At 38.2% G+C, this 18990-nt stretch overlaps 1 long non-coding RNA gene across 1 annotated transcript; it reads left to right on the forward strand.

Moving 5' to 3' along the window:
- The first annotated feature begins 2436 nt into the window (after positions 1–2436).
- Positions 2437–4918, forward strand: LOC113319219. Its single transcript, XR_003345227.1, has 2 exons — positions 2437–2589; positions 4582–4918. It is a non-coding gene; the product is annotated as an uncharacterized LOC113319219 (long non-coding RNA).
- The last annotated feature ends 14072 nt before the right edge of the window (positions 4919–18990 follow it).

The raw sequence follows: 18990 nt of genomic DNA on the forward strand, positions 1-18990 counted from the left end.
AGTGATGGGATACTGTATAGAAGGTCATTTCTCGGACCTCTGATGCGGTGCCTATCACGAACCGAAGGAAGAAGAATACTCCATGATATACACATTGGGGACGCTGGCAACCACATCGGAAGAAGGTCCTTGGCGGTTAAAGCCAAATGCAAGGATACTACTGGCTAAGCATGAACGAGGATTCAAAGAATGTGGCAAAGTGGTGTGAAAGATGCCAACGCTTCGCCAAGAAGATCAAAGCACCAGCAACGGAGCTTAACTCGGTTATCAGCCCTTGGCCATTTGTCAAATGGGGGGTTGATATCGCCGGACCTCTGATAGAGGGAACATCAGAAAGAAAATATCTTATCGTGGTTATGGATTACTTCACCAAGTGGGTGGAGGCAAAGCCTTTGGCAAGAATTAGAGACACAAATGTCTTAAAATTCTTGTTTGAGCAAATCATATGCAGGTTCGGAAGACCATCCGCCATAGTCTCAGAAAATGGCAAACATCTGCAAGGAAAGAACATCGACATGTTGTTCTATACCTTTAACGTTCAGAAGAACAAGTCAACTCCAATATATCCTAAGAGCAATGGACAAGCGGAGGCAACCAACAAAACCATAGCAATGAACTTAAAAAAGAAGCTCGGAGTATACAAAAAGAGGTGGTGCGAACAACTACACAACTTCCTATGGGATTATCGAACCAAAAGAAGTTCATCTACGGGGGAAACTCCATTCTTGTTGACCTACGGAGCTGAGGCAGTAATCCCAACGGAGGTAATACTTCCAACAACAAAAACAGAGGCTTGGGAGAAAAATATAACAACAGACCTGATGTTAGAAAAGCTGGATGACCTAGAAGAAAGAAGGGAGGTAGCCCTGCAAAAGATGGTAAACTATCAACGGAGGCTAGCTCGGGAATACAACAAAAGGGTCATCCCTCAGAACTTTGTGGCCGAGGAGTATGTGCTACGTCAGATACCACCATATCAAATAAAGAAGGAGTGGGGCAAGCTATCTCAAACATGGGACGGGCCCTACATTATACACGACATCGCTGGGAAATGATCTTACTATCTAAGAACCCTAAAAGGAGAACTGCTGCAACACCCCTGGAATGCAATGTGCCTAAGAAAGTACTACACGTAAGAGAATGGTGATTACTCAGCAGAAGAAAGGAACGGGCAATAGCCCACTGAAAAGGCGAGGGTACCCAAATATACCTCAAGATAAAACTTTTCCTACCTATAAGTCATTTCTCCGAAAGTTATTGTCTATGGACTGAGTCGAGACAATGCAACTAACCGGTTCACACTTCGTGTGATCGTCTATGGATACGAGATCGAGACAATACGACAACGAAGTATATTTATTTGATAAAAAGGTTCGGACTTAACCAAACACAATAGGATTGCTTATCAAGTAATTAGGAATTAACGTTTGTGTAATTTACTTTAATTATAATAAAACAATTATAATGCGAAAATATAAAGTAAATGACACAGCAAGATTTTGTTAACGAAGAAACCGCAAATGCAGAAAAACCCCGGGACCTTGTCCAGAATTGAATACTCTCAGGATTAAGCCGCTACACAAAATTACACCAACTTCGTATAGTTGAAACCAAGTAACTAAACCTATAGTTCACCTAGTTCCGTCTGTATACCCACGCCTCCAACTTATGAATATGTTTGGAACAATTCCTTTGGTTCGTATTCCAAACATTAAAGGAACAACAAATCTGTTTGGTATCAACTCTATTCAACCAAGTGTTGTGAGTCGGACAAAGGCTCTTCTGTTTATCTTAACATAAACTCCTTCGTCAGGTTCTTAAATCCATCTTATGTTCAATCACCAAAGGTAATTGTTAAGATTTTGCAATCAATACTTTTAATCACAAAGAATTGTATTGATGTCGATCTACACAACTAGTCAATCCAATCTACCACAAGGATAAACCGATTATAGTTGGATCCTCTCATACCGAAATAAGTATTGTGCACACCAAAGATTATGAACCCCAAATCAGAAATCTTCAAAATCTTCCTTGTCTTCAAATCTTCTTAGATCTTCAATAAACACCTGCACACAACAACTTGAATCTCTTGTGATCAATCACGCACAGAACGGAGTCTGTTAACAATGAATTATCACAAGATCGTCTTTAGGACTAACAACAGTCTAAAGATCTCTGTCGAAACTTCGATCTAATTCGAGTGAATCTTATTATAACACCGTAAAAATTTCTTTAAGGTTTTGAACCTTGGCCCAACCCAGTACGAGTGTTTTGTAATTATCCCTTAGTAATGTTTTAGAGCATGGTTAATGGGTGCTAGGAAAAATACTAGAAACTCTGAGCATGGAATGCACGTGTCATGCATGAGCAATTAGGGGCACCCCTGTCTTTTTCCTCTGTCACCAATTCTAACTAAAAGAAAAGCACTTTCTTTCTTTTTGGAGATACCACAGAGAGATTTTCTCCCTTCTCCCATGACTGATCTTCACTCAAATCGAACTCGATCAAAATATATTTTAGCTTTCAAAACAAAATTGGAGCAGAACCCGTCATTCCTATCCGGTGAAGGATTTGTCTTCCGTAGAGGTAGGAGTTATTTCTCGATTTTTTTTTGTTGTTGTCCATGAATAAAAAAAAATTAATTTTCTGATCCTGTACCCACATTTTCATGATCTTTTCCCTTCATTTAAATTAAGAATTTGATCATTTGGGTGTTCTGTAACTGTGGGTTTGATAGATTTTTCCGATAAATTGCCTACCAATTATCCATGCTTTCAAGGATTTTTGCACTACAATAAATTTGGTTTGGAACCTTATTCTTCCTATGATTAATCCTTGCAAAAATTAGTTCTGGGTAATTTGGAATGTCTTGAATGGTTTCTCTGAAATTAAAAATGGTTTGCAGCTGTTTAAGTGTTATTTTCCTGTCTTAATTCAAGTTCTGCACAAAATTTCAAAACTTTCCTATGACCCGTTTACAAAAATGAGTCGGAGAGATATTTATTTGAAACATCAATAATGGTACAAAAATGATTTAAACTCTTTCACATTTTTTGTTTTATTCCATTCTCACTCACTCCCTTTGTATCAAAATGTTACAACCATCTAATTTGTGTTACGTTAGCAACACCCCTTTGAATTCCTTCCACCTTTGAAACCCATTTTGAAATGTGTTCAGACTTAAATGTGAAATCAATTGCTTCAAGTATTTCTTTTTATGTTTTAGCTAATCAATTGCTGCTTACAAATGATCTACTTTATCGAAACTCATGACTGTAATCACTTGTCTAAAGTAGGGATGGCAATTTGCCCCACCCAAACCCATCCCCGTGGGGATCCGTCCCTATGGGTTAGGGTTTTACCCGTATAAACGGGGAACGGGACGGGGTACGGGGAACCCCGAAAGTAGTGATGCGGGGATGGGGTGGGGACGGGATTTAAGGTCCCCACCCCATACCCGCCCCATACCATAACCTATTATATCTGAACGAGGAACTTTTTTGGAAGATAACGAAGAAGATCATGATGAGATGGTTAACATGGAGGAAGATGGTTAATAATGAAGAACTAAGAAGTAAAAGGAATCATAATACTTAATTGTGGATCAATTGTTTCCTTTATTTTTCAGTTTTAGTTTGGTTATTATAAACTTAAAATTTTAAAATACACTGCTTAGGTTATTATTATCGTTTGAACCATTATAATTATTTTTAAATTATTATTATTTACAAAATTTTAAATATTTATTGGAATGTTATGGTAACCCAAGAGAAACCCATCTCCTACGAGGATTCCCCATACCCGTCCCCGCCCCATTCTTATGGGGAACGGGTAGGGGATGGGTTTTGGTTTTTTGAACGGGGTAGGGGATGGGATTCAAGGTCCCCGCCCCATACCCGCCCAATTGCCATCCCTAGTCTACAGCCACTCTAATGAGTAACTTTATTTGTGAAATACACACTAGAGTTTGGTGATTTTGAGTATATTTTTCGTCAACTCAGCACTTGTTTTAATTATCATTGTGGATGTTTTCCTTGGCAACTGGCCATAAGGAAATTATTAAATCTTGGCAATTGGCCATGAAAGTTATTAGTTTGGCAACTGGCCGGCATTGGCAACTGGCCAACATTGGCAATTGGCCATGAAAATTATTAGTTTGGCAACTGGCTGACATTGGCAATTGGCCATACAAATTATTAGATTGGCAATTGGCCATATAAATTATTAGTCTGGCAACTGGCATTTGGCAACTGGCCGTTATGAATAGAAGAGTCTGGCAACTGGTCGTTAAAACTAGAACAGTTTGGCAACTGGCCATTAAACTAGAAGAGTTTTGGCAATTGGCCATATAAGTTGGAAGAGTTTAGAAACTGGCCATGAAACAATTAGTCGAGTTAATTCTTGTTAATTTCAACTCTTAATCTTGGTTACCACTTTGATTATGAAAGGCTTGTTTATCTTACAAATGTTCTCGCTACTGTTCTCGTGTTTGTTTACATTTTCCGCAGGCACTTTTTTCTTTCTCCATTAACTCCTACTGGGCTTTGCTCACTCCTTCTTCTTGTTTTCCTCCCGCAGAGTACGAGAGGAGCTTGCAGCAGTAAGCTAGGAAAAGCTTACGGCAGGCCTTGAAAAGCATAGAAAGTTAGTATTTTGTCTTGTTTAATATGTATATCACGGGATGGATCTGGGGTAGTCTTATGTTGCTTATAAACCATGCTTTTATTTTATTTTGGTGTACATAAAAATGTGGGGGATCTTGTTTGCTGGATAGTTTTATGTCGGTGTAACAAATTTGCATCTTGTCGTATTTTGCTCCGTATGTAAATAGAACTGCACTAGCTGGTCTCTTTTCTGTCTAATCTCAATGTGTATTACAACTCACCTTATATATATGGTCACCATCTTTTGGATCTCCATTTTCTTTACATGTGTATTCAATTATGTTTCAACTATTGTTAGAGTAGAATGGGTGTCGGTTAATTATTTGTATGCTTAGGACTATTTTGACTTGATTAAATTAGCTCCTTTGGGTTTGGATTTCTAGAAAGTATAGATTTTACCTTTAGTTCTGTGTCGTGAGTGCTTCTTCATTTTTGATTTGTAAAGCTAAACCACCTCTTACGTGAGTAATTGTGCTGGTGACATTTTAAATTCAACTGAGCATCTTGAATCGTTTTTCATCGACTTATAACTGGCTGATGGGGTATTTGACGTAATTACATGTTTTTATTTTACAATCATTTTAGCTTGAAATGTTTTTATGTTGTTACGTTAAATCAACTGAAAATGATTGAATCTCTTCATCCCATTGGTCCTATCAGAAAAATAATTAAAATCCAACCATCCCATATTCCCATTGGTCCTATCAGAGAAATAATTAAAATCCAATATCTTGGACTAGTCGCGTATCTTGGTCAAGTCTAAGTTTTTAGTTCATTCTGCGTACCTTAATTAAGCACGAAATATTTATTTTGGGCCTTATATAAATTTTTTGTCTATTTGGAGTTCTTATGTGTATGTGAGCTTTTACTTCTGTGATGTCCAGAACTCAAAATGATTTATTACAAGTGATTTTCATTTCTTGTTTTTTTTTGTCTGTTGCTGGTCTTGTCCACTCATTATTTCTTGAATTCCAAAATGAATTGTAAAATTTTATCCTCCAAGTGACGCACCGGGGTTTGGCCTTGCTAAATGGGTTGAAACCCAATCCTTTTAGAAGGAAAATTCACCGGTCCGTTACACTTATATCAGAAGAGAAGATTCTCAAGCATAAACAAACTGGGTGCAATCAAAGTTCAACCACCGTTAGTAAATCAAATCAATCGAAAACACAAAATGAACTGTAATTATCTAGTTTCCCACCAACGGTACTCGTAGAGCTTCTCAATCCCAAAGAAGACTTTAAATTGAGCGGCCGTAAGAGATTTCGCTTAATTAGGTTACTCTCCTCTCCGAATAGGCGGCTACACCAGTAAAAACACAACCGAGGAAGTTTGCTGTCACGAAGGATTAGTTTGCTAGAAATGCAAACTTCAAGTATTTATAGACAAGGAAGTTTGGACATCAAGGAATTTCCAAAACCGAATATATTCTCAAAGATATTCAATATATTCCAAATTCGGTTTTCATAATTTCTGGAAATGCTCTGTCCAAAATAATGAACGAAAATCTCTTTGGAAAATCTCAACTAGTAAATGTACATTACTAATTCTCATTTTCCTAAAATAAAATTAACAACCTTAATTAAAAGATTCTTAACTTATTTATATTTCGATCTTGGGATTTTCTTCCTGTACCTATTAAGGAATAACTTTGAACAATAAAAGATAAACATTACTGTACGTGTTCAAAGTATGCCGACATTCTTGCTTTGTAAGTCCTCTTTCATACTTACAACCTTGGAACCGATTTGCCACACTTCCAAACAAGTTTATAATTGGTTCATCTGACTTTCAAGAACTATGTGATTGATTAAGAAACACTCAATCACAAATCATGGGTTTTGACGGTTCTACCAAAACAAGTTTCGGTTCTACCTCCATGTGAATAATGTGCATAGTCACACTAGCTTTCCAAAATTCGGTTGACTAGGTACTAGGATCGGTTCCCCACATATATATGGTATCTACCTTATATGTGTTGCACATGTCCATTGGATCGGTTCCCCTTTCTGCTACAAACTTGCGGCGGCTCATACAAGGATCGATTCCCCTTTGTGATGTGTTGCACTTCTTCATAGGATCGGTTCCCCTTTACCCAGATTCGGTTCAACAAAACACAAACTCGATCATACCATCTCAGGTGATTACTTAAGATCGGTTTCACTAATAAAAGTCATAACAATACATCAGTCAGGCCTTTGTGAATAGTTTTACCAAGAACACAAACAAGTCGTGAGCGGTTATACTAAATCACACATATTGGATGTTCACAAGATATGCAGTGAATAACAATCCCAATAACGCCTGGCGATTTCCTTTTCGATTCAAAAACAAGTTTATGAACTTACTTCCTTAAAACACATGTAAAACATTGTTTCCTAGGATGAAATCCTCACCTCATACCCATACATAATCACAATAGCATTTAAACGATTATGTCGATGTCTTATCTACAAAGTTTAATGGTTAAGCAATAAACTTCATATTGTATTCCTTAATACTATGTCTATCTAGAGTGTTCATGGTTCGCAGTTTCGTTTTTAATATGCACGACTTGAAATATACGTCAGGGAATGAAATGGTTCAAGTCAAATATCACTAACCTCAAGTGGAAGGATGATGTTGTCATTGTAACTTCTTACTTCTTCACTTCTTCAAGTCTTCCCAATACTTGTAATGTCTCATATACTAATACTTTCAAGCTAACCTATACGAAGTTGACTCTAGTACATAATCAAGCGACTCTTAAAATGAGTTTTGATTCACTAAAATATGACAACCAAACTTGACATACCAACGCTTGGTGGGTTCAACCGAGCTATGCTCTAACACCCACCATGTTCTATCCCTGACCAAAGGTATTATAGACCTTACTAATCAATGAAAGAAACTTTTGCTAAAAAAATTAGCTTTGATTATTACAACTGGGTTAAATCTGACACCCTCCGTCAGGAGTGACGATGAGGCAAGGCAAGGCATAAATGCACATATGTCAATCTCGTATCCTCGGGAAGAAGACTCCTTCCATGAGGCATAAGAAAAAAATAAGATATCCCCCATAGAGATACTTTGTCGAAGTAAAGCAGCCATCACGCTGAACGCGTAGGGTTACAGGAAAATTATTACCCACGTAGGAACCTTCGCCACCATGGTACCTTCTGGCCAAAGGATACCCTGGTAGGACGTTTAATATTCCACCAAAAGTTAAACATACCTTAGCACCTTGTGATGACTCGATTGTGCGATCAATTAGACACATTACGTCTAAAAACAAGATATTCATGCAATAATATGGTTGAAATAATAATTGTTAGAGCATTGCTCGGTTGAACCCGCCAAGCGTTGGTATGTCAAGTTTGGTTGTCATATTTTAGTGAATCAAAACTCATTTTAAGAATCGCTTGATTATGTACTAAAATCAACTTCGTATAGGTTAGCTTGAAAATATTAGGATATGAGACATTACAAGTACTGCGAAGACTTGAAGAAGTGAAGAAGTAAGAAGCTACAACGATAACATCATCCTTCCACTTGAGGTTAGTGATATTTGACTTGAATTGTTTCATTCTCTAACGTATCTTTCAAGTCGTGCATATTGAAAACAAAACTGCGAACCATGAACACTCTAGATAGACATAGTATTAAGGAATACAATACGAGGTTTACTGCTTAACCATTAAACTTTGTAGATAAGACATCGACATAATCGTTTAAATGATGTTGTGATTATGTATGGGTATGAGGTGAGGATTTCATCCTAGGAAACAATGTTTTACATGTGTTTTAAGGAAGTAAGTTCATAAACTTGTTTATGAATTAAAAAGGAAATCGCCAGGTGTTATTGGTATTGTTATTCATTGAATATCTTGTGAACAACCAATATGTGTGATTTATTATAACCGCTCATGACTTATTTATGTTCTTGGTAAAACTATTCACAAAGGCATGACTTATGTATTGATATGACTTTTATTAGTGAAACCGATCTTAAGTAATCACCTGAGATGGTATGATCGAGTTTGTGATTTGTGTATGACCGAATCTGGGTAAAGGGGAATCGATCCTAGTAAGAGGTGCAACACATCACAAAGGGGAATCGATCCTTGTATGAGGTGCAACAAGTTTTTAGCAGAAAGGGGAACCGATCCTATGGACATGTGCAACACATTTTTAGGCAAAAGGGAACCGATCCTATGGACATGTGCAACACATATAAGTTAGATACCATATATATGTGGGGAACCAATCCTAGTACCTAGTCAACCGAATTTTGGAAAGCTAGTGTAACTATGCACAGTACTCACATGGAGGTAGAACCGAAACTTGTTTTGGTAGAACCGTTAAACCCATGATTTGTGATTGAGTGTTCTTGATCAATCACATAGTTCTTGAAAGTCAGATGAACCAATTCTAAACTTGTTTGGAAGTGTGGCAAATCGGTTTCAAGGTTGTAAGTATAAAAGAGGACTTACAAAGTAAGGATGCCAACATACTTTGAACATGTGTTGTAATCTTTATCTTTTATTGTTCAAAGTTATTCCTTAATAGATAAAGGAAGAAAATCTCAAGATCGAAAGATAAATAAGTTAAGAATCTTTTATTTAAGGTTGTTAATTTTATATTAGGAAAATGAGAATTAGTAATGTGCGTTTACTAGTTAAAGATTTTCCAAAGATATTTTCGGTTAATATTCTGGACAGAGCATTCCAGGAATTATGGAAACCGAATTTGGAATATATTGCATATCTTGAGAATATTTTTGGTTTTGGAAATTACTTGATGTCCAAACTTCCTTGTCTATAAATACTTGAAGTTTGCATTTCTAGCAAACTAATCCTTCGTGACAGCAAACTTCCTCGGTTGTGTTGTTACTGGTGTAGCCGCCTATTTGTAGGAGAGTAACCTAATTAGGAGAAATCTCTTATGGCCGCTCAGTTTAATGTCTTCTTTGGTATTGAGAAGCTCTATTAGTACCGTTGGTGGGAAACTAGATAATTTCGGTTTATCTTGTGTTTTCGATTGATTTGATTGAATAACAGTGGTTGAACTTTGATTGTACCTAGTTTTTTTATGCTTGGGAATCTTCTCTTATGATATAAGATTCAATCAAACTAGATCGAAGTTTCGACAGGGATCTTTAGACAGTTTTTAGTTCCAAAGACGATCTTGTGATAATCCATTGTTAACAAACTCCGTTTTGTGCATGATTGATCACAAGAGATTCAAGTTGTTGTGTGCAGGTGTTTATTGAATATCTAAGAAGATTTGAAGAAAAAGAAGATATCGAAGATATCTGATTTGGGGTTCATAATATTTCGTATGTACAATACTTGTTTCGGTATAAGAGGATCCAATTATAATCGGTTTATCCTTGTGGTAGATTGGATTGATTAGTTGTGTAGATCGGCATCAATACAATTCTTTGTGATTAAAAGTATTGATTGCGAAATCTTAATAATTACCTTTGGTAGTTGAACATAAGATAGATCTAAGAACCTGACGAAGGAGTTTATTGAGATAAACAGAAGATCCTTTGTCGAACTCACATCACTTGGTTGAAGAGAGTTTCTACCAAACAGATTTATTGTTCCTTTACTGTTTGGAATCGAACCAAAGGAATTTTTCCAAGTACGTGACTTATTCATAAGTTGGAGGCGTGGGAATACAGACGGAACTAGGTGAACTATAAGTTTAGTTGCTTGGTCTCAACTATACGAAGTTGGTTTAATTTTGCGTAGCGGCTTAATCCTGAGAGTATTCAATTCTGGACAAGGTCCCAGGGTTTTTCTGCATTTACGGTTTTCTCGTTAGCAAAATCTTGTTGTGTCATTTACTTTTATTTTCCGCATTATAATTGTTTTATTATAATTAAAGTAAATTACACAAACGTTAATTCCTATTGACTTGATAAGCAATCCTATTGTGTTTGGTTAAGTCCGAACCTTTTTATCAAGTAAACATACTTTATTGTTGTATTGTCTCGATCTCGTATCCATAGACGATCACACGAAGTGTGAACCGATTAGTTGCATTGTCTCGACTCTGTCCATAGACAATCACTTTCGGAGAAAGGACTTATAGGTAGGAAAAGTTTTAGATTGAGGTATATTTGGGTACCCTCGCCTTTTCAATAATTTTACCAAGATATATCTAACAAAGTTGCATAACATATGATGAAGGTTTAAAATCACCACAAAGCATTGTTTCGAAGAAAGGAGACATCTCAGCTAAGGAAATATATCTAAGCCGAGGACATAAAACAACAAAGAGGAGTTTTACTTAAAAAAAGCTCAAAACAAATCAAGGATAAGGAAGACGAGGAAAGACAACTCCATCAGCTTGGAGCTCAGCTTCAGCAAAAGCATTATTGATGTAATCAATAGCCGGGTGCTCGAATTTCACCTTCATTTGGGAGGCCTGAGTCTCCAAATCAGAGGCCGATTTCCGACGAAGCTCCATCATCTGGGCACTGAGCTGGTCATTAGCCTGCTGAAGTGACTCAACTTTAAATTTGGAAGCAGCATCAAACTGACGAGCTCTCTCCAACGAAGATACTTGGATCTCAAAATGGCTGACCTTAGCATTCATACCTACAAGCTGCTCCTAGAGACCTGCGGATAAACAAAGGATAAGTTACAAACAAAGACAACTTGGGGGCACGAACAAGGCTACGGGAATAAGAAAATTCTAAGCTACCTCCGGAATGGCTAAGGGATTCTTCTAAACTATGCTGGGATTCGGCAAGATCCACCTCAGCGGTATCAAGATCTTCCAAGAGGGTATCCCGTTCGGTCCGTAGATCATCAACATCAATCCGGAGCGAAGCATTTTCAGAATACAAAACCTGCTAAACATTCTCTAACTCTTCCAATCTCTTAACCATAGATGCATGAGACATGGAAGAAGGCATGGAACCAGCTTCGTTAAGTTTGTTCTTAAGAGAACAAACCTCAGAGGCTAATACGTTACGTTTGGCAGTAACCTTAGCTAAGGAAATGCAGGCATCCTCGAAATCTGCATGATACTTTTTGCGGATAACCTCTTGGGATGAAATGCGTTTTTCAAACAAGGCAATATCATTATTTTGCTTGGAGATAAGACCCTCTTTCCACTTAAGGGTTTCATCACATTCTTTAATAAGCAGAGCCATCTTCTTCACGAGGTCTGAGTTATGAGCAGACTCAAGGGAGATTTGGGCCTCATTATGAACAGTCACATTCATTAACCTATCAGACTTCTTATGATAATACCAAACGTCGGAGGTTAACTTCGCTACTTGCTCCCGAAGATGTCTAAGCTCACCGGAGCTACCAACTGGCAGTCGTAGGTTCTCTCAGGACTATGATACCATGCAGAAATAAAAACGAGGCTAAGGGAAAGGAGAAACGAACCTATAACTTTGGAAGTTTCGGCAGCTATAACAGAATCAACAACTTTGCATCCCTATTCGGCAATCTTTGCAGCATTATTAGCTCTCTCGAGAGCCAACAAACAAGCTTCTAGAGACCTCTGAGTCTTCTTCAGCTCGATCTCCGACAAAGATATCTTAGCAGTGGAAGCAACATCACTGGAATAAGGCTGATGTGCACTAAAAAAGGCACAGTCTTGACAAGCGCGCTCCAACAAAGCACTCAAGTGAGTACACTTAGCCCTATAAAACCTGAAAAGAGTGCACACAACATGGATTTTTTTGCAAAGCTGCAAACAAAGGAACGTAAGAACAAATGAAGGTTCTAAATAGTGCCTAAGACAATAAGGAAGAAATCACTTACCGAGAACAAAGATAGACGAGGAAGGAAATCAACGTAGGTATCCATAAAGACCTCCATCTCCTGGATGCTACCCCTACGGACTTCACCAAAGCTCTGACCAGAGCTAAGACTATCTGGATCAAATAACGGGTCCTTAGCCGCTTGATACTGAGCACTCAAGGCATCCGATCTCGAGGAAATCTCCAAAGAATCAGTCAGCTGATGACGATCAACCTCAGCAGAAAAAGGTCCCTTTGAATCCCGAAGAATGGCCTCAAGGATAGCATCGTCGGAGCTCCCAAGGCTCAAGTTCTCAGGTAACTTACCCTTCTCAAGATCAGTAAAAACCCCACCAGTTGCTTGAGAGCGAGCATGGGGCACAAGTACTGAACCCTCACCACGATGAAGAGACGACATGGTGGACGAGCTGGGAACCGAAGAAAAAGCTTGACTAGAAGTACCACCTAAGTCCTTGTCACCGGCAAAAGGAAGATTACCTAGTACGGTCCAATCTGGTGATGAAGGTGGAGGTCCAACAACCTTGCTAACATGGGAAGTAGAGAAAGACTGAGCGCTCCCCAATGAAGTGGATGTAGCATTGAAGGAGAAGATGGAAAGTGAAATCACAACCTTCTTATTCGGCTGAGAGTCTGAGATACTAACCCTCACAACCGGAGCTACAACCTTCGCAAACGAACCACTCGAATGGAACGAAGTAGCAGGAGAAGATGGAAGACTCTTGGAAGATATCACCACAACACTAGTGATAGCCAAAGCAACAAGCTGCAAATCACTAGGAGTAGAAAACGCAGGTACCTTCGGCAGCGGAGCAAGAGTTGCAACTTGGGTACTAACTTGGCTCATCAATGGAAAGCTGCCATCATCATGAAGGTTATCACCTTCAATAGAACCATCACAGATAGGGCTAGGAATATCCTTGGAAAAATCTTCCTCAATGTCATCTAAGTGGGTACTAAGGGAAGTATCCTCGACATCCTCCATGTCTTCGTCATCCGGCTCATCCCGAACAGCCTTAGGATCATCATCGGATTCTTCAACATCAATCATAGCCTTCAACTTGCCTTTCTTCTTGGAAGACTATAAAAGAACACATGCACAAGCTAAGGATTAGGGGTAAAATACTAAGGAATCTATGAACACTAAGGTAAGATTATAATCCTTACCTCCGCAGGTGTTGGATTAGTCGCTTCAATCGAATCCCTCCTTTTCCTTGTCCTGGTAGCTACAGAGTTACCAATAGATCCCGGAGCAGTCCCAGCAGAAGAAGCAGGAGCATGCTGCAAAGGAAACATCAAAAGTACTTTACAAAAGGCAACAAAGGTGCTAAGGAAAAAATATAAAACCTCTGTAACAAACGAAAGTTACCTCGTGAGAAGTATCAGGAGTGAATACCCAAGGCTGATATGCATCATACTTAGTAGGCAGAGATGAAGTTGTACGAGGGACACTGAGATCTGCGGTAGTAAAAACATAAACCCAGGGACCCACAACGCGAAGAGGAGTACGTGCCCAACAATCATCATGGTCTAGACGAATACGATCATACTACGGTAAGAAAAGCTTAGCAGAATAGGGGATGACAGTCAGCCCAGTCTTTTCAATCTCCTCCATCAAACGAAGGATATTAATGTAGGATCAGAATCTTGCAACAACGACACGCTTGCGAAATTACTAGCAATACATCACGAAGACATCGCAGAATGATTTCAGAAATGACATAACAGATGACATCAGCTTAAACGTGAGAAAAGTATGATGATCGTGCGAAATTTAGGATGTTTGCGAAGTTAACATTTGTAAGTTTGTGAAAATACCGCAAGCCAGATCCGAAATTAGGGGAAATGTTAGATGTACCCCACCATATATGAGCTGTCATCCATTATGTAAATACCTATATAAATAGAAAGGCAAGAGAGAGAAAGGAGGATCATCAAAAAGAAAAAGGAGAGAGACACTTTAGGGAGGACACATTTGTAGAGAGAGATAGAGAGAGAGCAGAACTTGTATTATTATTATCTTCTTATTCTTCCCCAAAAACCAGAGAGAGAGAGATCCAAATACTCATCAATGGAGTCTCAATGTAATTCAATGATCATAATGAAACCTAACCCCGTGGATGTAGATCAAATTGATCGAACCACATAAATATTGTGTCTTATTTTCTATTTTCATTATCTTTATCTTTATTTTCATATCAAATAAGTTTAGATCTAGAAATTATAGTCATGATAATACAAGGGGTGTGTTGTAGGATTTTCTGCAACTACATTTTGGCGCTAGAAACAGGGAGGAGTAAAGGATTTATCCCTCCTGTAGCTTGTTGGTTCAAAAAATTTCCATGAAGATTATCTATTGTTCATATTTTTCTAGATCTACAAAGTTTAGGTTTAAAAATGGAAATTTTATGGAAGAAACCAGACTTTCAGGGAGTAAACATCATCAACAATTCAAAGACATGAAAAGAGTGAGAGAAAAAATTAGTTGTTGTGGTGAAATTTAAGGAAAAAAATGGAAGTTTCAGTGGAAGATTTTCATGTTCAGGAGATGAAGGCAAAGGTGAAAGAAGTTAAGAAAGGACGAAGAAAAGATAAGAGACAGATGCTGCAATTTCTATCACAAACAGAAATTCGCACAGATGGTTCAAGGATGAGCGAACAATAAATAGGTCACGGGTTCGAATCCGCAGAGACACATATTTTTCATTTTCTTCTCATTTGCATGGGAGAATAAAAGAATAAGGAAAAAAGTTATGCGTTAATTTCGCAGAGAGGTTCTTGCACAATTGTTCCAGAGAGCAGTATGTGCGTTCGCGGTCGCAAGTTCGAATTCGCCTGCGAACATAGTTTTCTTCTTTATTACAGAGAGAGAAAAATTATAATTTCGCAATATTGTTTCATTATTTCTTAAACAAGAGGCAGCACAATTGGTCATCTGCGAAGTTAATGAGTTCATGGTCGTGTGATCAAGTCCCAACACAGGCGTATTTTTTCGCACATATATTTCTTTGATTATTTCACACAGAAGAGAGTTGATGATGATTTCGCAAAGAATAAGCTTGCACAATTGGTCATGAGGCATGAATGCAAGCAGCAGGTCGCGAGATCAATTCTTGCTTCTCGCATGATTATTTTTGTTACGCGAAATTTATACATAATTGCCTCTCACACAGTTGGAATTTGATTACTTCGCAAGAAATTTGATTATTTCGCAAGAGAGGCTTAGCACAGTTGGTATGGTGTGAGAATATGCAAGTAGCCGGTCGCGGGTTCAATTCTTGCCTCTCGCATCTATTTTTGATAAACGACATTTATACTTCATGCAACGTATTTTTCGCGCGAGATTGACAACAACAACGAATCACATAAAAGCTAAGTACCACTTTCCTTGAACATTTTACTTTTACAGAAATAAAAGATTTTTGATTTGATTTACAAAGGGCGATATAATCGCAGAATTACAGAAATTTCAGAATTACAAAGATTCCACAATTACAAACGAAACCGAGAAAAATCTCGCACAGATCAATTTATATATTTCTCTTGAAAATTTGATTTGTTTCAAATGAGAATGATATCTAACACGGAGAGTAGTAGGAGGCAAAATAAGACCTTCCATCAACATGCTAGTAAGACCTTCCATCAACAGGCTGCATAAGACCTCATTAGGATCATTTCCATGAAAGATGTTTATCGGATGAGACGAAACAAGTTATACAAAGGAAATCAAAACAAAGAGAAACGATTTGAACTTGCAATTAAATGAAAATTTTTGATAAAAGAAATGTTGAATACTAACCTAAATTCTTATTTGCATTACAGCATTGCATGAGCCAGAGAACATGGAGTATAATTTCGCAATACTTATTATTCGCAATCAAGGCAGGATACTTCTTATACTTCTCAAAAGATACTTCATACTTCTTATATATTTCGAGGATTGAGTACTTCTTATACTTCTTCAAAGATACTTCATACTTCGCATACTTCAAAAGATGATACTTCTTATTTACTTCGCAACATTCCAGAACTTCACAAAAGAATAGAGGCAAGTACGTACTTTTCAAGTCCAGTATTCTTTCGCTCGTTCCTTCATCAACAAAGATCAAAGACTACTCCAACAACACGTATCTCGCTCCAACAACTACAACAACGGATTTTTTCCTGAAGATCGCTCTTCAAGCAATATTCAAGGAAAAAGAGGCAAGATGTAGGATCAGAATCTCGTAGCAACGACACGCTTGCGAAATTACTAGCAAACATCACGAAGACATCGCAGAATGATTTCAGAAATGACATAACAGATGACATCAGCTTAAACATGAGAAAAGTATGATGATCGTGCGAAATTTAGGATGTTTGCGAAGTTAACATTTGTAAGTTTGCGAAAATACCGCAAGCCAGATCTGAAATTAGGGGAAATGTTAGTTGTACCCCACCATATATGAGCTGTCATCCATTATGTAAATACCTATATAAAGAGAAAGGCAAGAGAGAGAAAGGAGGATAATCAAAAAGAAAAGGGAGAGAGACACTTTAGGGAGGACACATTTGTAGAGAGAGAGCAGAACTTGTATTATTATTATCTTCTTATTGTTCCCCAAAAACCAGAGAGAGAGAGCTCTAAATACTCATTAATGGAGTCTCAATGTAATTCATATGTAATTCAATGATCATAGTGAAACCTAACCCCATGGATGTAGATAAAATTGATCGAACCACGTAAATCTTGTGTCTTATTTTCTATTTTCATTATCTTTATCTTTATTTTCATATCAAATAAGTTTAGATCTAGAAATTATAGTCATGATAGTACAAGGGGGGTGTTGTAGGATTTCCTGCAACTACAATTACCTTCCCTAATCTGCTTGGCAGTAACTTGGATACGACGTGGACCAACACACTACGGGAGAAGATTACTTTACTGGATGGCATCAGCGTAGGTAGCATTGAAATTGGCAGGAGTGTAATCCTTTTGCTTAAACCTCTTAGCAGCAAAAGGGTCGTAAGACTTCAAAGTAGTCTTACCTTTGTTGCGGTACCAACACTCACGAAGGGCATGCCATTAATTACAGGTGTATTGCATGACCCCTCGAACCTGAGTTTTGTCCGCCGGATCATCCCTGGTAGACAAGACATCATAGTAGAAAGGATCCTTTCTACTAAACAAAGGCAGAGACATACCTGCGGCCAACTAGCCAACACTAATCAACAAATTATTCTCATCGTAAGGGAAGCTCCGGATCAGGGATTCAATGAGAACATCAGGGCCATCAACAAAGGAAATGTCAAACTTATGCAGGCGGAAAGACTTGGAGATCTTAGCCAAGGACAAGTTAGTATAGATATCTTTGTCACGCAGTTGCATCCTTTGGAGCTCATAATGATGATGAGGAGGAGGAAGATCATCAACAACAATCTCTTCAACCTCAGGTTCCGCAGCCACCTCAGATTCCACATCCATCTCAGTTCCCACAGGCATGTCAGTCTCCTCAGGAGGTGGAGAAAGCGTAGCATCAGGATGATACATACGCGGAGGTGGCTCAGTAGACAATCTAGGCATCGGATCTCTACGCACAAGCTTCTTCGGGAGTCTCGTAATCCCTAACACTAGCAGAAAACACAGTCCTTCAACAATGACGGACAAAAAATTGCAGTTTGCTCAAAAACGAATTTGGGGAAAAATTATAGTACTTTGGGCATAGGTTTCACTAAACCAACCAAAGAAAACAATCAAATCCCTCCATGGAGAAAAATTGGGCACGATTAGACATCATAATCGAGTTCATAAACCCAAGTAATCATGGTGAAGACCATGACAAGATATAAATGGGATAATACCCATTTTCTCAAACAACATGAAGAATACGATAAAGGCTACAATCAATACATGCAAGCATTCAAAAGCATCGGCGACATTCAAGAACAAGCAAGCAAAATTGGAGCAAGGCGAGTCCAAGGTAAAGGTTCAAAAGACCAAAGAAGAAGCAAAAGATCACTAACTGTATATGATGTTCGAACGCTGAAGAGCAAGAGATTTTGGGAGTCGATGGAAGACCAACAGTTGAAAGCGGAAGAAAAAGAAAATCTCTGAGAAAGGGATGGAGAGCGACAGTTCGTGAAGTGAGGGGAAAGTTAATGAAATTCCTACTTTTATTCTCTTCTTATAGGCGACTAGAGAATCCAAAAATTTGGATGTCCCGAAATTCAATGGGAAGTTATTGCATGAAAGGACACATGGGGACCACCCAACCGGTACGTGCAAAAAATGGCGGCATTATGGAAGTTTTTCTTCCAATCCTACCAAATGGTAGAATATGAAAGAAAATGGGAAAACTGTGAATATCAATATTCTGTGGAGCACATGTCAAGGTTTCAGTGGTCGCATGCATGATAACTGTGTAGCCCTCGCTACACAGAGAAATCTGAGTAACAAAAGACACCTTCGAAGATCTACTTTATCTCATCCCAAGGAGGGATACCTCGATGACAAAGATGAAAAAGTAGAACCTAGTCTAGAGAGCGGCAGTTAGCGAAGGGACAGAAGTAGATGAC

The sequence above is a fragment of the Papaver somniferum genome, chromosome 10 (assembly GCF_003573695.1).
Source record: "Papaver somniferum cultivar HN1 chromosome 10, ASM357369v1, whole genome shotgun sequence".
NCBI lineage: Eukaryota > Viridiplantae > Streptophyta > Magnoliopsida > Ranunculales > Papaveraceae > Papaver > Papaver somniferum.